The sequence below is a fragment of the Triturus cristatus genome, chromosome 3_2 (genome assembly GCF_964204655.1).
Source record: "Triturus cristatus chromosome 3_2, aTriCri1.1, whole genome shotgun sequence".
NCBI classification, from domain to species: Eukaryota; Metazoa; Chordata; class Amphibia; order Caudata; family Salamandridae; genus Triturus; species Triturus cristatus.
In genome coordinates, this window is record NC_140584.1 from 726584490 (window position 1) to 726606358 (window position 21869).

General features: G+C 48.1%; 1 protein-coding gene across 1 annotated transcript in view; it reads left to right on the forward strand.

Moving 5' to 3' along the window:
* Positions 1-21869, forward strand: part of TMEFF2 (transmembrane protein with EGF like and two follistatin like domains 2) — an 826595-nt gene that overhangs the window by 759768 nt on the left and 44958 nt on the right. The window lies entirely within an intron of this gene.

Below are 21869 nucleotides of genomic sequence, written 5' to 3' on the forward strand. Positions count from 1 at the left end.
GGGAGTGTTCTTTCTGAAGAAGAGTTATTGTGTTTGAATTTGTGAAGATCCTTGCACCTGCACCTGTTTTCTACAACCCCTCTCAAGCCACCACAGATCCAAAAAAGAAGCAACATATTGGTCTTTGTGTACCTGAGGGAAGTGGAGGAGAGGTGGATGCTGCAGCTTTGGTTGTTCCCCCAACTTCCTTCACCTCATTAGAGACTCTAAACCAGTGTTGGCAAAGCCAACAGATTTGGATTTTTGTTAGGGAAAATGTTTTCTTATAATTAGTGCACCTCACTAGTCTCAAAGAAAATCTACACAATGAAGGACAATCTTGAGTTAGAACAGTGTGGACCTGGGAGTAGGCTGCCAAGGCTGAACAGACTGCATTAGCAGTGGTATCAAAGAGTTTTATGAAGAGGAGTCAGAAGAAGAGTTTTACATCAGGAAGCAGAGGAGAACTCACGCTCCAGTTCTGAGAGTAATTTTCTCATTAATTGTTTATCGGTGCATTTGGGTTTGGAGTGATCAGTTCTTTAACCAGTATTATCTGATGGTTACATGATTATGCAGACACATCTCTAGGGCTGATGCCATTGTTCTTCTGTCATGATGAAGTCCCCATAGCAAGCGTTTTTAGGGGTTGAAACATTGGCAAATTCAAATTTTGCCTGCTGCTGAGTTGTTCTCTTGTACAGTCAAATTCATGTATATGAGTTCTGTACCTGTAGAAATGTTTTATTCATCAACAGTGTGTCATCCCTTATAAATATCTTAAGCGCATATCAACATTCACTTTTGTCACAAACCACTTGCACTACGCTATTTTTTGTAGCACCTATAATGACATTTATATATATACGACAGTAAGGAAATCAACAAATTGAACATGCAGCTGGTTTTGTATGTGGTATCACCTTTTTAAGAAATTGCCTAGAGAGCATAGACTTGAAACTCTCTCCGAAGGAGCCGTTTGCCTAAGGATTGGGTAGGTTTCATGGAATCTCCTATTACTTACCGGTAATCTTCATCACTCCTGGTCCCGTTGCCCTGGTCCGATTCAGAAACAAGTGAGATAATCCTATCCCAACAACAGAAAAAAAGAATATAGGAATGCTGGCCCTACCCCACCCCCTCCCACCGGGAGTACATAAACATACCTTACCCAGCATTCACTCTGAACTACCAAGCCACAGATGAAGACCGACAAGTTTGGGAGGAAGAGAAGGTAGTTATGAATGGGATGAGGACAGCGGGAATAGTAGTAATGAAGATTACCGGTAAGTAATAGGGCATTATCCCCAGGTCCCTCCTGTCCGCGTCCCATTCAGAAACAAGTGAGAATACCTAAGCAACTACTGGCATTCATCAACAACAAACCACCAGGACACAAGGCCGACAGCAACACCCAGTGATTTATAGGCACAGAAAAACAAGAAGTCAGGAGCACACAGCCTGCAGTACGCAATCCCAAAATCAGCATCATGGCCCAGCAAATTCTGGACCCGATAATGCCTCACAAAAGTATTAGAGGACTCCCAAGTAGCAGCCCTACAGATCTCAGACAAGGAAACCCACCAAACCTCAGCCCAGGAGGCCGCCATTGCTCGGTTAGAACACCACTGCACACCCCCCGGAGGAGGGGAACCCGAAAGGGAGTAGGCCAAAATAATGACCTGCTTCAGCCAGCGACCATGGGAAGAAGAAGAAGCCTTACCTCCATGAGAGGAAAACCCAAAAGACACAAACAGGGAGTTGGACTTCCTAAAAGGATGTGTGCAAACCAGATAGATACGCAAAGCCCTGCAAACATCAAGCAAACACCAAGGAAGGTCATCGCTAGACCCCAGATCAGTGCACCACGCAGGCAACACCAACTCCTGAGAACGCTAAAACTGAGAAGGCACCTTGGGGATAAAAGAGGAATCCAACCAGAGTACCACTGAATTCTCTGAAAAAGACAAAAGGGGCTCCTGAGCCATCAGAGCCCCCAACTCCCCAAGGTGTCTGGCCGAAGGAATGGCCACCAAAAAACCACCTTCAACGTCAGAAACATGAGGTCCACCTCAGCCGAAGGTTCAAAGGGAGAAGCCACTAGAGCATGCAACACCAGGGGAAGGTCCCAAAAAGGAAATAACAGCCACACCACAGGACGGGCCAAATAAAAATTCCTCATCAACGAGAGACCAAGTCATCCACATCCAACAAATTCCCCTAAGGGGAACAAAATGCCTTAATTGCGGCCCATTGAGCCTGCAAAATGGAAACAGACAACCTCTTCTCCAACCCCTCCCATAGAAATTGCAGCACACCAGGTAGAGAGCAGTCCAGGGGATAACTCCAGAGCATGACACCATCACTAGAAATTCCCCCAGTGCCGCCCATAGGACCTGAGAGTAGAAGGATTCAGAGACTGTTGCAGAGCCCAGGCTAAATGCTCAGGGAAACCTGACATCACCACCCCTGCCTCTCAACCTCTAACCTGACAGCCGCTACTGCGGGAGAGACTGTATTGGAGACGACTGCAGGGAAAACATAAAGCAGGGGAGCAACAAGAACCCTGAACAGCCAACAGCCTCAGAGTGGGGAACTAAGACCGACGAGGCCAAAACGGCACACTAACACCACCTCCCGGGACTCTAGCACCATATGAGCCAAAAACCGGGGGATCTGTGCAAGGGGTGGGAAGGCATACAACAGGCGCGATGGCCAAGGAATGGTCTGAGCATCCACCGCCCACGTCCCTTCCTGACAGACACAGGAGCAAAACTAAGGCAGCTGAGCATTGTGCCGGAAAACAAATAAGTAGAGAAAGGGAAGACCAAACCTCCTGCACTCAAGCTGAAAGGCCTCCGGAGTAAGAGATAAATCCTGGGAGGCAGGGAAATAATGATTGAGGGCATCTGCCACCCCATTGTCCACTCCAAGGATATGAACATCTGCCAGATGCCCCTCCACCCAACAAAACAAGGGAATCACCACTGCATTCAGAGATTTGGACCTGGTTCCCCTTAATGCTCAGGTAGGCCACAGTCACCATGTTGTCTGAACACACCACCACAATGCACCCCCAACAACTGACTGTGGAAGCCTATGACAGCCTGGGACACCGCCATCAACTCTGCCAATTCAAAGAATACCTCCCTTCCAGAAGGGACCAATGACTGTGAAGCAAGCCGGACTCCAATGTCGCCCCCCCACCCAAAAGCACTGGCATCCATTGTCAGGACCCCCGGAGGAGAGGGCTGCAACGGCAGACCCCCGGAAAGGTTGGCCAACACCGTCCGCAAGCGCAGGGAGCATGGAAGGAGACACCAGAACCAGAAGGGCCAAATTCTGAGAAAAAGGATTCCAACGGGCCAAGAGATGCACCCACAGAGGCATGAGATGAAACCGCACCCAAGGCACTGTAAACAGTGCCGCTAGCATGAGACCCAGAAGCCTCAACCAGAGACAGATAGGGAAGGAGAATCCCATCAAGAACTTCAGAGCACAGGAACCCAAGGTCACTGTTAAATGGTAGCGGCAGTTTCAGTCGATAACCTTTCAAGTATTTGCCCGGCGGTAATCGCCTCTCATACCACTCGATAATTTACCAATAAAAGAGGCAGGCGCAGGAGACTGGAAGGCAGGAAACAAAGTTTTATTCCGTCGGAGCAGAACACATCAGATCAGACAGCAAGGTATCGTCACGAGGTGCTCTAACTGCATCTCTGAGACCTGGTCTCTTATACACTGGTTTATTGCTTTATTACACATAGTACATTCTTGAGATTCCCTTGATGTACGGGGGGAATATCCCCTGAAGCCCCGGTTCAGATCCGATCCCACACATAGATACAGTAGAAGTTCCCACCCCACCCACAGTAGGAGATGGCTATTGCGCAGCAGGGTATTCCGCCAATTCCTGGGGGGTGTGTGACCGGTCGGGTCTCAGGGAGTAGGGGCTTTGATCTACTGTAATCCCTTTGATGTGGGGTGTTTCCCTTACAGTAGGGGCAATAAACTGCATCCGCAGGGCTAGGTGATGGCCTGGGACCAGTTCAGACAATGGGGCGCAGAGGAAGGGGGTTATCAAAGGAGAGGCATGACCATGTATGGGTTGTCGGTCGGAAGTGGTTCCGTAGCAGGGTCGCGCAGAAAGAGAGGGTTTATGGCCTGTATGAGAGAGCGGGGGTGTCCAGCGCGCGGGGGATGCCCGCAGCGCCAAGGGGACCGCGCTGGCGATTGACAATGAGTGGGGAGAGAGTGGGGTGCCTAAAATGGCGGCCGTGCATTCGCTGCGCGTGGCGCTGAGGAGAGGAAAGATGGCGCAGATAATGTTCAGTTTGTAAGCTAAATTTCCACAGTCCTCCCTTTTAACATATCTCGCCAGCTTGTCTAGTTCGGATTTATCCCCATAATACTACGGACCTCCACCTCATAAAGGGCTTTCATCCGCTCTGTTTCAAAGTTCAAAGTCTTAGGGCAGATGCAGTTCATAAAAAGCGAACATAAAGGTGGCAGACACTGAATCCCCAAGCAACATCCACATAGTATCACAATCGGTATTAGGATAAATGAAAACAGCCTCCATCCCCAACTTTTAATAGCGTCCCAAAACCAACTCCCCAGCGACCATTCTTCTTGCTCTTGATGGACCTCTGTGGACAGTCTGTGGAGGTGTTCAATTGCTTTGTAGACTGAGGGTGAGTTGTCTGGTACGTAGGTACAACAGCTGGACCCAATGATGCGGCATGCTCCTCCACGATCAGCCAGAACCACATCTAGAACGAGGCGGTTCTGAAGGGCCACTAAGCGGACGGCCTGGAGCTCGGCGGTGTTGTTGGCGAGGGCGCCAGCCGTAATGTTCATTGCCGTTTCGACTGCCTGGGTTAAGTGGCGGATGGCACGGCTGTTTGCCATTGGGCCCCAGAGTGGAACAAGGCCCTTGACTGCGTCCATGAACTGTGCTCCGGTGGAGTCGGCCTGCACAATGTCTTTGGCCCGTTTCTGTCGGTGATGGTTTGCTGGGGCCACATACGTCGGAGGAAGGACAAAGGCGATGTAGCAAGTGCCTCCCCAACCTCTCGGGAGCCAGGTGTAGGCCTTAGTACCACAGACGAAGTACATATTCGGGGAGGCTACAAAGGAGGGTGGGTCAACTGAATCCAATGTTCGGGTGATGAGGCAGGAGCTGTGGCCCACCAGCTGTGCCCCCAGGCCTTCGAGGCATACAGATCCAGTGATGTTGATGACGGACAGGGCCACTGTTAGGGTGGCGGCCGTCCGTTTTCGGAGGTAAGAGAAGGTGGGTCTGGCTGGATTGTTGAACACTTGCATTTCAACTCGTTCTTTGGCAGGGATGTCCATGTGAAAGGAAGTGTTCGATCTCAGAGGGCAGAAGAGGGCGGAAGTTCTACCAGTTTTGTTCATCCAGAACCCATGGTAGAAGTGTGACATGGTTCTGCCGGAAGTGGCATTGTCCTTGTAGCTCTCCTGCAGAAGGATCAGCCAGGCGAGGCAGGAACCATGGACAGAAAAAGGTGAAGGGATGAAAGGGATTGAGTGCCCAGTGGCATGTGGTAGCAATCCACAGATCCAGCAGTTAGTGGCGTTGGTGGCAAGATTGTGTTGGTGGAGCAACTGCACAAAAGAGTTATTCCAGAACTCCTTACGCCTTTCTCGGAGTTGGGGGGAAAGTGAGATCAGATGGTGCTCCTTCGTGGTGGTAGGTTGAACGGTGGTCAGCAATGTCTTATGAGCGGGTGTGTTCTCCTCCATGATCCAGAAGGTGACCATGAGGAGAAGGCAAAAGAGAAGGGTAATAAAAAGTGTTATAGTCTTAAAGCTGTGCATTCGGTCAGTCTTTGGGTTTTTGTAGGGGATCTTCGGACGTCCGGTTGCTTCCATCACCTTCATGTCGGGCGCTTCCATCACCTTCGAGAGACTCGGTAGCGGGCAGAACCACAGACTTTGCTTAGTTTCTCTCCTGGTGGCCTTTGAAGTGACTAGGCTACCGCTCTGAGATTTCCACTTAGCCTGTGGTCTGCTTAGCCGAAGTTCTCTCCTTTCGTCGCAAGTTATACCCTTCTTTGGATGGCACAGTGGGATCGGGATATTCAATCAATTCAAGTGTCTCTGTATCCGGGCAGCGGCTCAGGGATGGTCGGTCTTTGTTCAGAAGTTCCTCTTGGGCGGTGACGTTGTCCGTGGTTGTCAGGGTCGGTGATACCTTCTTGCAGTGGTGTGCATGCAGCCAATTGCGTTTCCCCTCCACTCGAAGAGCTGTTCGGGTGGTGATCAGGACTTGCAGGGGGCCCGTCCACCGGGGCTCCAGACTCTTGGTGCGCTGGAAGTTACGCACTAAGACGAAGTCACCTGGTTGGATGTCGTGCCCGGGGCCCCTGGAAACATCGGGAATGGCGTGCAGCACCTGCTGATGGATGATAGACAACGTTTTAGTTAGATTGTACAGATAATCAGACATGAGGACGTCCGGGACGTCGTGGATGGATGTGGGTTTTGGTGCAGTCCAAAGGTTCATGGGCCGCCCGAAGACGACCTCGTAGGGGGTTAAGTGGTGTTTGGTGGGGGTGGAACGCATTGATAGCAATGCTAGTGGGAGAGCGTCTGGCCATCTTAGCCCTGTGGTGGCGACTATTTTTGCTATCTTAAGCTTCAATGTGGCATTGTGTCGTTCAACCAGGCCTGCAGATTGGGGATGGAAAACCGCATGGAACTTCTGTTTTACACCCAACCCTTTTAAGATGAGTTGGATAACTTCGGCTACGAAGTGGGGGCCATTGTCGCTCCACAAAATTCGACAAAGGCCGTATCGGGGGAAGAATTCCTTCAGTAGTACCTTTGCGGTAGTCATAGCGGTGTTGTCATGGGTTGGGTAGGCTTCCACCCACTTGCTGAAGGCACACACAATGACGAGTACATACTTCAAACCTTGGCACCTTTCTAGCTGGACATAGTCCATTTGTAGGACTTCAAAGGGGTGATTGGGGACCCCAAACCCTCCCCGGGGTACAGCAGTTCCTTTCCCAGGGTTGTGTTGGAGGCATACTAGGCATTGTTGGACTAGACGTTTGGCTGAGTCTGGTATTTTGTCGTTGTGCCAGACTTTAGAGATGAGTTCGATCATGGGGGCAGACCCTATGTGTGCGGGGGAGTGTGCCATGGTCAGCATGGGGATCAAGTATGAATCTGGTAACAACCATTTGTTCAAGTCTTTGGTTCGCCAGCAACCGTCATCGTCCTTCAATCCCACCCGGGCCCATTCAGGTAACTCGTGTGGTGTGCTGGCTAGTTGGATATCCCTAATTGTTTCCCTAGCATCCTTCCATTTCTCAGTTTGTGACCTGGTCACGTACATACGGGTCGTGGACCTATTCTCGGCTGTGGTTCGGGCAGTAATGTCAGCTAGTGCATTTCCCTGTCCTATAATGTCTGTCACCTTCTTGTGTGCCTGGCATTTGATCACAGCTAACCGTGTGGGGAGGAGGACTGCTTCGGTCAGGGCAGAGACTAGATCTCCATGCAGGATGGGTGTGCCATGAGAAGTCAAGAATCCCCTCTCTTTCCATAAGAGCCCAAAGTGGTGAACTACCCCGAAGGCGTACTGACTGTCTGTGTAAATGTTTGCGGTTGTCCCTGCTGCCAGGATGCAAGCTCGTGTAAGAGCAATTAGTTCCGCCGCCTGTGCGGATCGCTGTGTGATGCGGGCTGTCTCAACAACTGTTCGGGCTGTGGTGACTGCATAGGCAGCTGAGGTGGTGCCATCGGGGAGCTTGATGCATGAGCCATCCACCCACAGTTCTCCGTCAGGGTCCGGGAAGGCAGTATCCCGGAGGTCAACCCTACTCTTGGTTTGTTCGTCGGTGAGGGTCACGCAATCATGTATAGGGGATGCATTGGGGTCAGCGTCAGGTAGAGGCAGTAGTGTAGCTGGATTCAGAGTGGTGCATCGTTTCAATGTGATGTGGGGTGCAAGCAGAGTCAGTTCATAACCGGTCAGTCGTGCGCTAGTCAGGTGTTGAGTCTTGGTTTGGTTCAGGAGGGTGTCAACAGCATGGGGTACCAATACCATGAGGGGGTTCGAGAGCACGATCCCCTCACTTTGTCAGATAGAGACAGCAGCGGCGGCTACTGCTCGAAGACAGGCGGGCAAAGCTCTGGCTACGGGGTCGAGAGTGGCAGAGAAGTAGGCACAAGGGCGTTGCTTAGGGCCTATGGACTGGGTTAGGACAGACAACGCACATCCCTCCCTTTCGTGGGTGTAGAGGGAGAAAGGTTTAGTGTAGTCTGGGGTTCCTAGGACTGGGGCCGAGCAGAGGGCGTCTCGTAATTCTTTGAAGGAGGATTGACATTCAGGTGTCCAGGGGAGGGGGAAGGGGACATCCTTAGCCAGCAGGGAAAGCAGAGGCTTTATGGTAAGACTGAAGTTTGGCAACCACTGTCGACAAAAGGAGGTGAGGCCCACTAGGGATCGTACTTGCTTCTGAGTTTTGGGACTACTTTGTTAACCTCTCGCAAGTCAACAATGAAACGGTAGGCTTTCTCATCCCCCTCGCCTTGCTTCTTTACAATGGGTAGGATAGGGCTGTTGCAAACATTACTGACTACTTCTTCTACCACTCCTGCCTCGGCCAGGGACTCGATGATTTCCACCAATGCCTTCTCGCCTTCGGGTGATATCCGATACTGTGGAAGCTTTGGGAGCACTGCGTCCGGTCGGACGGTTATGTGTACCGGGTCGATCACCATGCGCCCTACATCTGAGTCGGTTTTAGCCCATAGATGTGAAGGTAATGTGTCGAGTAGGGACGTATCAGCATCGGTTATAGAGAGCATACGCCGTGTGTGACAGGGTCTGGACAGATCTGGGTTATCGTGTAGGATGACTCGAACTCCGTCTGGGGAGCATCTGATGGTGGCTCGAAAATGTTTTAGCAAATCGAGCCCCATAATAGCATCGGGGGTGTTGGAGGAGAGCAGAAAGGTCGTGTCAGTGGTGTTATCTTCTAAGTCAAAGGAGATTGGTGCTGATAAGGGGTTAGTGGAGGGCGTTCCGTCAAAGCCTATTGAGGTTACGTGTGAGCCAGACAAGGGTGCCCTAGGAATCAGTCATTTAGATAACGCACTACGTGTCGCCCCAGTATCTACCAGGAATGAAGATTTTGTGCCCAAGACCTTAGCGGTGACGTAAGGACCTTGCTGGTCAACACGGAGTTCGACTGGATCCCTCCCTTGTCCCTGGCGGTCCTATGCGAAGTCATGGGTGCTCTCGTAGTCGGACTGCTGATACTGGTTTTGTCGGGGGCGATCAAAGGTGTTCGGTCTGCCTGGCCTGTCGTTGATGGTGTTGTTCGTGTGCCCTCGTCCCTGTCCTCTATTTCTGGGGTCATATGCTGTGTCTCTGGGGTCCCTATTCTTGTTCATTTCCAGAAGGACCGGGCACTGGGATTTCCAGTGTCCGAACCCTCTACAGAACGCACATTGATTCCCATCTAAGTCTCTCCGTCCGTTGTAGGGTGTAGGTGTATGGTCTCTAGGGGGTAGCTTTCTAGGGGCGGTTGGTTGGTAATTCTCTTTTGGGGGTTCCCTTCCTATGGTCACCCCTTGCAACTGTGCTATCATCACCCTCTCCTTTAATTCCTTTTTCTTCTTCTCTGACGCCCTATCGTTCTCGTTCTTCTGGTTTTCGTAGTATTGGGCCATCTGGAGAATTGCTGCGGGTTTGGAGGTTGCCCAACTACTCTCGCTGGTCTGTAGTTTCTGGGAAACTTCTGGCGACAGACCCTTTACATAATTCTGGACAAAAAGGTGATGTCCGGTTGCGGTGGTCATGTCTTGGCCACTGTAATCGGAGAACACAGTCTCGAATCGGGAGAAGTATTCAGACACATCCTCCTGGGGTTTCTGGCGGCAAGCCGTCACTATCGACCAGTCTACCTTTCTTTCTGGGATTAGAGTCTTCAGCTTTTGTACAATCTTGTCTGGGAGCTCTAAGATGGCCTTCGGGGGTTTCTGTCCTGGTTCTCGCTGTTTATCTATGGTATCGAGTTGTACCCAGGTATATCCGAACGGCTCAGCGTGGTCAACTTTCCGGATTTGTTTCCACACATCAGCCGGCAGGCATAGCCCAAAGAACAAGTCGATATCTGCTAACGTCATTATCGTTGAGCCTAAGGCTGTACCCAATTCAGTGTAGAAGGCAGTCGGGTTCTTTCTCAAGTCGGGTAGAGTCTTTCTAAAGGTCAAAATATCTTGCCGGTCCCACGGCTGGTAGACCCAGTTATATACAACCCTTCCCTTCGCATCTTGGTGGTTGATGTCGTCGTGTGTTCCCTGACCCCGTGGGGGGACCCAGTAGGGGGCAGCTTCTTTAATGGGCATCATGGCATTGGACCTTCCTCCCTGGGGCTTAGTTGCTATGGGGGTTTCTGTTTTGGTGGTCTGTCCATGTTCTTTAAGGTGTCGGTAGACCTCGAGTGTACGGGTGAAGAGGTTCGCTACATCGCCCTCTCTTTCTTCCCCAATGTCTACCTTCCTATATAGGGCCGCTAAGCCTTCGGGACCTTTATCGTGGTACCTATCCTCATATGCATTCAGGGCGTGATAACAGAGCCGTACGACGAAGTGTCGTCTGCGGTTGTCGGCGTACGAGTTATACACGTCTGTTATATACTCCTCACTTTCTTTTCGTTCCACTAGCGTCCCTACTATCTTGTCAATTCCTGCTCGTTCATCCTTAGTTAATCGATTCATTCTGGTGGACTCTTTCTTTCCTATCTCATGGTCGTCTAGCGTTGTAGTCGACGTTGGGTTCGGCACAAGAGGCTCAGCCGGCGCGGAGGCCGTGAGGGCCGAGGCCCCTGTACTGCTTTCGCTCGTGTTCGGGGGTTGTGGGTGTTGCACTATTGATTGGGAGGGTGCATACGGAGGGGGCATGTAAATGATCGGGGGACCTAACAGTAACTCGTCATTCGTTCGCTGCTTGGAGGACAACTCAGGGTAGAGCAAAGAAGGGGTCCTAACAGCGTACTGGCCTGAGGTTTCGGGCTCCTGTCTTAGTTTAGTTTCCCTTCTCTCCTTTATGTCTTCTTCTAACTTTCTAGCGGCAAGGTGAGCTGCCTTTCGTAATTCCTTTTCTGCTTTTACTTCTTCCCTCTTTTTCCGTTGCGTCGCTTCTTTGCGACACATGCCGATACTGTCAAGCATAGTAGGCGTCGTCTTGTTGCTACGCAGAGCTATTTCTAGCGCTTCTATCTTATGGTCGTCGAAGGATCCCATCAGTGGCCACTGACTTTCGGGGTCCTTCTTGGTATATTTATGCCACAGCTTGCTATAAGCTACGGCGACTAGTCCATATTTAGTGAACATGTCCTTATTAGGGGTGCCTTCCAGTGGAGCCGGGTGGTTCACCTCTAATAAGCGGTCCGGGCAGAACCAACTACCAATCAGTGGGGAGAAGATAGGCATGACGGGTTTCAACGGGGACAAAAGTCAGCACTACCTATCTTTTCACTGCTTGCAAAGACTAGACAGAATATCTCTATTCTTCGTTATTTGTAAGCAGAGAATACCTCCAAAGAACCAATATCGAACAACTAGTGTTCGGACAATCAATCAATCAATCAATGGGGAGATAAAGATAGGCACGACGGGTTTCAACGGGGACAAAAGTCTGCGTTACCTATCCTTCACTATTTGCAAAGACTAGACAGAATATTCCTATTCTACGTTATTTGCAAACAGAGAATATCTCAAAAAGCACTATTCTTCAAAACAATCAATGTTCGGACAATCAATCAATGGGGAGATAAAGATAGGCACGACGGGTTTCAACGGGGACAAAAGTCTGCGTTACCTACCCTTCACTATCTGCAAAGGGAGAGAGAGAGAGAGTATTTCTACTCCTCCCCGTTTGTAGACAGCGAATATCCCAAAAAGAACAATCAATGAGCAATACTAGTATTTCCAAAGCATCAAACAATCAATCAATTATTTCTCAATTTGTCGTGTATCACGACCTTACCCGGACCGCGTGGACAGTTTCTCATCTTCCGCCTCCAGCGCCCGATCGTCCTCTACTCTCCGTATTTGCCGCGGCACTCCTGATGGTTCCCAGTCAGGACCGTAGATCACTCGAGAGAGGTCTGCTCGGAACCAGTGAAGTTCGGATGATCGGCTGCCAGACGAGGGTCTATTGGGCAGGAGCTCTCCCGATCGTTGCAGTCGTTCACTCTGTCGTCGGGACCTCTCCCACTGGATCCACGTGTCGCTGATGGGCCCCACGTTTGGGACGCCAATTGTTAAATGGTAGCGGCAGTTTCAGTCGATAACCTTTCAAGTATTTGCCCGGCGGTAATCGCCTCTCATACCACTCGATAATTTACCAATAAAAGAGGCAGGCGCCGGAGACTGGAAGGCAGGAAACAAAGTTTTATTCCGTCGGAGCAGAACACATCAGATCAGACAGCAAGGTATCGTCACGAGGTGCTCTAACTGCATCTCTGAGACCTGGTCTCTTATACACTGGTTTATTGCTTTATTACACATAGTACATTCTTGAGATTCCCTTGATGTACGGGGGGAATATCCCCTGAAGCCCCGGTTCAGATCCGATCCCACACATAGATACAGTAGAAGTTCCCACCCCACCCACAGTAGGAGATGGCTATTGCGCAGCAGGGTATTCCGCCAATTCCTGGGGGGTGTGTGACCGGTCGTGTCTCAGGGAGTAGGGGATTTGATCTACTGTAATCCCTTTGATGTGGGGTGTTTCCCTTACAGTAGGGGCAATAAACTGCATCCGCAGGGCTAGGTGATGGCCTGGGACCAGTTCAGACAATGGGGCGCAGAGGAAGGGGGTTATCAAAGGAGAGGCATGACCATGTATGGGTTGTCGGTCGGAAGTGGTTCCGTAGCAGGGTCGCGCAGAAAGAGAGGGTTTATGGCCTGTATGAGAGAGCGGGGGTGTCCAGAGCGCGGGGGATGCTCGCAGCGCCAAGGGGACCGCGCTGGCGATTGACAATGAGTGGGGAGAGAGTGGGGTGCCTAAAATGGCGGCCGTGCATTCGCTGCGCGTGGCGCTGAGGAGAGGCAAGATGGCGCAGATAATGTTCAGTTTGTAAGCTAAATTTCCACAGTCACCACCCGAGAGACAGGCAGGAACACCCTGTTCAGATTGGTGCAAAAGCGAGCCCCGATGAAAGTCATGTCCTGAGATGGCTCCAGTTGACACTTGGGATGGTTCAGCAGAAACCCGTGAGCCCGCAACGCACACACCTACTCCCGATCTATCAACAACTGATCCTGAGATGGAGCAGGGATAAGCCAATCATCAAGGTATGGGTAGATGAGGACACCCTGAAGATGGAACGAGGCCACTAACGGTGCCATCACCTTGGTGACCATCCTCAGGGTAGACATCAGGCCAAAGGGTAGAACCCGAAACTGAAAATGACAGCCCAAAGGCAAAACCTAAGGAACCTGCAAGAGGTGGGGTGAACTGGGACATGATGGTAGGCATCCTGCAGATCTTGGGTGTACAAGAATTGGCCCGAGAAAACCAACGGAATCACCCTCTGAAGAGTCTCCATCTTGAAGGGCAGATGAACCACAAACTGGTTCAGGGCCTTCAAGTCCAGCACCAGACGGAACCCCCCTGTCACTTTGGGCACATGAAAGTTCAGGGAGTAAAACCCCCTCCCCATCTCTAGAGTAGGTACCTCCTGAATTGCACCCTTTGCCAAGAGGGACACGACCCCCAGAGACAGCTCGACCCTCTTGGTCCGACTGGATGGCCAAGGAGTCGGACGAACCCCTGAATCTGGAGGAGGCTCTGAAAACTCAATGTGATACCCCAGTTAAACAATGTCCAGCACCCACACATCGGAACATAACTGTAACCAGACTGAAAGAAAGAGATGAAGCCGACCTCTGACCAACAATCCTGAATTGGATGCCATATAGTCAGAAACAAGGTTTCGGCGGCGGAGACTTCGCCTTCCTGCCTTGACCCCTGCCAGAAGAAAACCTTCCATGACCTCTAGAAAACTGCCTCCGAGAGGGCAGATGAAAGAGGGATTCAGGCTTAGATGAAACAGCCACAGCGGAGGACTGCTTAAAAGAAGTAGAGTGATGTTTCTCTTAAAAATTCTGTGCAATTTTCCCTCCAACTCTTCCCCAAACATCATAGTACCCTGAGAAGGCAAGCATAGGGCTGAAGCCTTCTGAGCAGAAGCAGTCTTCCAGTCTTACAAAACCAGATTGCGGTGAGCCACCACACCAGTCCGCCCAGAAAGGGCTGAGGCCTGCACCACATCAAAGGACACATCGGAAAGGAATTCAATTTGCCGCTCGATATGCTCCAAAAATCCAAAAACAGTCAGACGTATCATCCAGAGACTGATATAGAGCCTTGATATGTGAAATCAGAGACTATGCTACACAAGTACCATAAATGCCAGCACCCAGGGCCAAATGGGAACCTGAATAAACCTTCCAAAGGGAAGTATCCACCTTATCCACAGGATCTCTAATAACTGCATCCTCAGCCAACGAAGTCTGATCCACCGGACTAGCCACAAAACAATCAATTAGGATGGAGTCTGGCAAGTCCTTTGACATGTCCTGAAGAGGATACAGTTTGGCCATGAACCAGGAAATCATAATACGATCAGGGTCCTCCACTCCCATTTGAACACCTCATGGATGTAGGGATGGGCAGGTACATCCATCACTGATGAACTCTGAAATTGGCACAGCAATGAACCACCCAATGTGCTGGGAGCTTCCTCGGCAGGAAAACTCATTTTGAACTTGACATGCTTCAGCAAGTCCGACAACATGTCCTTATCAATGTATTTGCCCTTATGCTCCTCATCCCCCTTCCAATCCTCCTCAGAATCTGAAGAACAAGAGGATTGAACTGGAAAATAGCCCTTGGGATGCCCCCGCCCCATCTCCTGCAATGTTTTCTTAATCAGTCTCTTAATTCTGACATCATCCCCCTCTCTGCAGCGTTTAGATCACGCTTGAGAAGGAGAAGAGGAATACTCAGAAGACAAAGTGGAGGAGCGCTCCACATGTTCGCATTTCCTGGAATGTTTGCCCATTCCTGCAAACACCAAATTACAACAGGAGCACTAAACAGAAACAGAAATAGTAACAGGGGCACACTAGGAACCAGCCACTGATCGAAAAAGTCCATTGCACCTGGTATAACAAAGCAGAGTCCCAAACAGGAACTAACCATGCCTGATCCTGCATAACTTCTGAGACCAGGCGAGAACAGGTGCTTTCAGGGCAGCCTACAGCACCCTGTATTCACATGAGGAATCCCATCCAGGCACTAACCAGGGCCAACTCAGCTTAACTCCGATATCAGACGAGACCAGGCATTTTCAGGGCAGTATGGCCGCAGGAACCAGAAAAAAAGAACCACAAAACCGCTATGCAGTACTTACCCCTGCGGCCGTAATTAACTTTCGAATCATTCCCACAGCAGACCAGCATCAAAACACCTAACTTTCTGGACTTTGTAAATGCCGGAAGTCAGACAACGCCACCCGGAAGGGAACCACACACCTGTAGCAACACCCACCCAGGTCATGGACCGGGAAACAGCAGAGGCCACCAACGAAAGGAAAAAATGTATCACCTTCCGACGTGCCTAGCAACCCAGTAGGGCCAGCATTCCTTCAGTCTTTTTTTCTGTTGGTGAGATAGGATTATCTCACTTGTTTCTGAATGGGACGAGAACAGGGGGGACCTGAGGGTAACAAGTCCTTTCTAAGAGGCACTTTACTGGCTGGATTTTCCAATTGATATCTGATCCATTGTTCTCAAACCAAGTTAGTTTGGGTGGTGGAAGAACAGCCAGAACGGACCGGAATTCAATATGGAAATTCTACTCCATTCAACTCATAATCAAATTCTTAGTTTTGTGGGCATGCAGGGCCATAGGGCTGCTGCATGACAGTGACGCACCCAATGTTGGGTGGATAGGGGGTGGTGTTAGGCAATGTGTTTCTATAGACAAGATTCAAAACAGAATTTCCAAAATACAGCAAAAAAGAAAAGGCTTACTTAAAGAAAGACATTTAGTAAAAACCATGAAGGTTTATTACAAAATGTAAAGGTACAGTACAGGAATAGTAAAATGCAGATGGAGCAGTAATCTCATTGAATTACATAAAAGTAATTTGCGATGAAGGTTATCAAATCCTGAATAACATAACAATGGTCATTAATCAGAGAAATGTTAAATCTCAAGTGTGCAGCAAAATCAATAAGGAATCTGACAACATCTGGAGGATCAGAAAAGGTCTCAAAGTTATCTGGCTCACCTCCACATTCAGAGGTTTATATAAAGTTTTATTGCATTAAACATTATTACAAATGCAAAGTCAGCATGGTCTGATCATTTTTAAAACAAATCACATTTTCTTATTTCAAAACTTCACTTAACCCTGTCACCATAGCACTAACCTTCTACATGAACACGTATTTGCCCCTTCTAACCTGATATTATCTGGAGGTGTTAGAACAAACTATTTACATAAACAACAGTCAACCATTGTAAATTAATGGAATACAGTGTGCAAGCTGGAAACACTTTGGAGAATGTAACAGTAGCGACCTCTTTGAGAACAGTATCACACAGAACTAAGCAATCCATTTCCTGCTGCATTTAGTGTCTGGTGAGAAATATAAACACAGAATGAACATTATCATATAGCATTCATTTTCAATATGATGATGTTGAGGACTGAGGCCTAGGCTGCCAAAGCCAGAAAAAGCCACTTCAACACATCGTAATGATTTTGTTGCAATTGTAATAGCTGTATTTCAGTGTACATGTGTGAACTGAGGTGCACAACAACTGATGTCAATGCACATTTTCGTTCAAATTTAAGAGAGCTCCTTCAGTTTACAGGAAACATATCTATGTGCCACTCATGGTACCAATGTGAATTCTTTCAGAGTTTTGTTGAATCTATGGAAGTGTTCAAGGGGGTGTTCTGCCACAGTATTGAGTATAAATATTCACCAGCACTGTTATTGATTCAAGAATATTGACTACCAACGTATCATCCTAGTATGTAGATGTGGAGTTAAGAGTAGTAAATGTACACTTCACCTTGTATGCTTACCTGGACATGTTGGGACTCTTCATTCTGTATTGAGTATATGTCCAAATCAATATTTTTGATGACACCATTATGACATAAAACCCTCAGGAGGGCATTAGTTTCATCAGCTTTATCAGGGAACATGTTGCTTTTGTTATGCTTTATTTGGTGCATCTACGTTTCATCACTTACAAATGTTAGCAAAGCTACTCAGGGGAAGTGGGATTACCTTTCATGGACCAAAGTTCCAGCAAACTCTTGCAAAGTTTTTGCAAGATGGATTAATCAGTCTTGCCCAACATAATGTTGGATTTATTGACCAATGTGAGGGCTATAAGTTTCACCCATAACTCCTGTTTATTATTTAATGTTCATTTTTGAGGGCTCGATTACGATGTTTGTCGGAGCTGCCTCAGACCGACACCGTTGTGGTCCCAGGGTCGACTGTCCTCCGGTCGGTGGTCCCGACACAGGTGCGGTCGCATTATCCCATTTCTCTATGTAATCATAATAAGGCCCTAAGTGTTTAGAAGTGACCTAACTGCTGCATGTACCACTTTGCCTAAACAAGTCACTAAATAAATGATTATTAGACACATAGAAATAGTTCAGCGAGATGATGAAATATTCGCAAATAATTTCCCATTCCTTAGTCAATTTTTAACACTCATGCCCCAGTCACAAGTGATGCTGTAATTCAGGAATGGTAATTTATCAAGTGGAATTATCTGTAGTTTTGGAATTAGTATTTATAGGATACAAACTCACTGATGTATTAAAAGCTATCTCATTTAAAGACACTAAGGCATGGGCAATAATATGCACCAATTTTCGATTGTGAATCCCAAATTCTGAGCCTGTATACAGGGATAAATGTGACTATATTTCTCTTGGTGTTTTTCCACAGTAACATACTTCTATGCCGCAAGACCAGTATGTATATTGTTATATTCCTTGTTAAATTGGTTTGGTGGGTGTTAGAAATGGGAGTCTATAGTTAGCAACGGTTTGCACCTTTGTCCAAAGAGGGAGCCTTCCTTCTAGTCAGGATAAGGAGGATGCACTACTGAAATAACCCCTGCTCACCCGCTTGATAGCTTGGCACAGGCAGTCAGGCTTATCTCAGAGGAAGTGTGTGAAGCATTTGCACATAACCAACAATAATAGCGTGAAAACACTACAATAGGACACAACATCAGCTTTAGAAAAATAACCAATATTTATCTGTGCAAACAAGAGCAAAACGATAAAAACATACAGTAATCAAATGTATTCACTTTGTAAGAATGACACAGAGGCCACAGTGGTGCTGGTGACGGTATCGGCTGCTTTCCTCCTCTGTGGCAACTGAAACCCATGGTTCTAGAGGTGGTACCCAGAAGTAGGTGACGTTTTTGCTGTGCCTGAGACTTCTTGAACAGGAGGCAAGCTCTATTTCAAGCCCTTGGAGATACTCAGCGACAAGTAAAGAAAGTTCAGTCCAGTCCTTTTCCTGCCCCAGGTAGAAGCAGCAGCTGCAAGCCAACCCAGCAAAGCAACAATAGAGCAAAGGGGCAGTACTCCTCCTAGCAGTTCTTCCAGCTCTTCTTCTTGGCAGGTTCCTTAATCCAAGCAAGTTCTAAAATTCTGTGCTCTGGGTACCAATATTTATACTGCATTTATCTTTGTTCTCTTGGGCAGAGCGTGTCTGTGCTCAGTCCAAACCAGTTTGGTCCTCTCTGGCCCATCTTCTCAGCAGGAGGTGGAGACAGCATTGTCCAAGGCAGACCAGGCCCATTCAGGTGCAAGGAAAACCCCTCCCACTACTCTAAATGCAGCCCAGCCCTGACTCATCCAGGAAAGGCAGGACACACATCAACCCCCCAGTGGCTGTCGAAAGAGAATGCCCATCCCCAGCCCCTGTCACTCCAAAGCCAGACGGTCAATCCACAACCCAGCAGAGGCACACAGGATGGCTAAGAAAGAAAATACCTAATTTCTAAAAGTGGCATTTTCAAACACAGAAGATAATAATAATCTTTACTAAAAGATGCATTTCTACATTCTGAGTTCAGGCCTACTTAACTCCATTTCTTCATCTTGTCCCAATGGGAAGATGTATTTGTAAAATGTTACAGAGTATTCCCCATTCTATCCTATGGAACAGATAGCCTTTCAACAGTGAAAAACGAATTACACTGTATTTCACCATCAGAACATGTCACACATACCAGGACATGTCCTACCTTTCACATACACTGTACCCTACCCATAGGGGTAACTTGTGCCTACCTTAGGGGTGACTCACATGTAATAAAACGAAAGGTTAGGGCTTGGCAAGTGGGTGCACAAACCCTTTGAATGGCTACTCGTGTGCGTGGCACAATCCATGCTGCAGGCCCACTAGCAGCATTTGATTTACAGGCCCTGGCACTCACAGTGCACTTTACTAGGGACTTACCAGTAAATCAAATGTGCCAAACATGGACACACCGATCCATATTCCAATTTACAAAAGGAGCACTTGCACTTAAACACTGAACAGCAGTGAGAAAGTTCCCCGAGACACTAAACCAGCAAAAACAGAGTCAAAACCAGAAGGTCAGAAAGCAAAAAGACAGAGGAAACATGCCAAAAGATGCCAGCTCCAACAGTGGGGAAATCCTGTTTCCACCCAATTCGGTATTATGAGATCACTTGTAATGTGGGCCACAGCGTTTTCCTAAAATGTGCAACTCATATTTCTTTTGTGACTCTTCCAACTGTTCTGTACCATATCAGGTAAGAAAATCTTTAGCTAACTTCTTCTAGCCGTGTAAAAAAGCTTATGTTTAGACATGATATGTATTCTCTATGACCGATGAAAACAGCATTGGTACTGAGCAAAAATATGATCTTTTTTGATTATTTACTCAGTTGTGATTCAGAAGATCAGTGTAGAGGCTAAAGCAGCATCATGCACAAAAAGACGTTAACCACCATTACACAGACATTTTTCTCCTGAAATGTAGTTACTACTCACAACCATATAGCAACTAACCAAACCCCAAGTGTGTAAGTCTCCCCTTGGTATCGTTTATCATAAGAAACCTATTCATTTACAGCTGATATATGGCATACTAGGCATGTCTTTACATTTGTTGAAACAAATGAGCAGTGACCTTGGGGAGCCACATAACATGTAATGGCATTATAAATGAGAAGTGCTACAGAAAGTAATTTGCATGTTTAATAGATTTTATTCAGGGTGATCAGATTACAAGACGGATTTACTCATCACCGAGGCATCCTAATTAAGAGACTTTTCCTGTTTGATAGCATTATCACCATGCACATCCCTCCGCATAAGGCGCTCTGAGATCACTGGTACAATGCAATACAACATAATGTTATAATGTGTCACAATCACTTTATGTTACATGTTGACAGATATTTCTTTTGGAAACTTAATTCTGAAAAATAAAATCCACTGCTGAAAGAAATGCCAGTGGTTTGAAGGCCCATGGAAAAGTCGTTGGTGTGCCCGGTTACATTAGCAGAAAGCATACGTCGAGGCCGATATAGAGGCAGCTTACAACTTTTCTCTTTCAATATTTATATGCTTTGTTCATCTCCCCTACCATTTTAGTAAGGAATATGGCAGTAATTTTGAATTGAAAGTGGCCCTCAGGAATTGAAATGTTGAGCTGTCATTGCCACCCTCAACCAGGGCAATATGCCCCTACAATCAATTGATGTTAAAGGTACTAAGAAATGTGCTGGTCTCTAACCTGTTAAGGAGCTCAAGGTATGGGGTGGGGACCCATCTTGGCAACAGAGATGAGTGCCGCAATCCTCACAGAACATACCTTCTGGTGTACTCTACTAGAGGAGCCCTTGAAGGTTTGTACTACCTCCAGACTGGATTAAGGACCAATGAAGACACCTGTAACAATAAGGTACAACATTGTGGCCACCTTTTTCTTGATGCTGGACATCAGATTGTCTGACATCCTATTTAGCGTCATTTCGATAGGATGTTTGCACTCAGAGGGTGCACAACAAATACAACAGATGGTTCAGAATCACTGCTGTTCTTCTTTCGGGTTGGGAGAGTGATTCGGTGGTTGGGCGGAGCAAACTTTTAATTAATCAAGAAGCAAATGTCTGATAGGCTACCAAGAGAAAGAGTTGAATGAGCCTATCATCAGCAGTATTCTCATATGAGTCCTGTCATAATGGTATTCCGCGCAGCAATCTCTCTGGTCTAACCCTTTTAACTGAGGTGCAGGGCCGGACTGGCCGTATCGGGCACCGGGCGTTTCCCCAGTGGGCCGCTAGGGTGGGGCCGGTTTTGGGCCCCTGGGGGCCGTTTTTGTTACGGGGTCAGTTATATCGACCCCCTTTAACAAAATAGTCCGAAACCGGCACTCGCAAACTGCTTGGCTGCACCCTCCCCCCACCTCCCCCCCTCACCCCAGGGGGTGCCAGCCAAGCAGTTTGGCAGTCGCCAGGGCCGGTTTCGGTTCCCAGTCCGACCCTGCGGAGGTGGTAAGTGCGAGCAGAAAGGGGTTTGTTATTCGGCCCAGAATGGGAATGCACTTGTAGTTTTCGACCCGATAAACAGGGTTTCCATGTTATTCTCTATCCCCGAGGAGTGACTCATAATTGAACTGTGCAGAGGTGCAATTACCGTCCAGAACTGACAAATTCTGAAACCAGTGAATTTTGCACCTCTGCACCCTGCAACCTGTTTTCAGCATCTTAATGGCTTATCATGTAAACAAGAGGTGA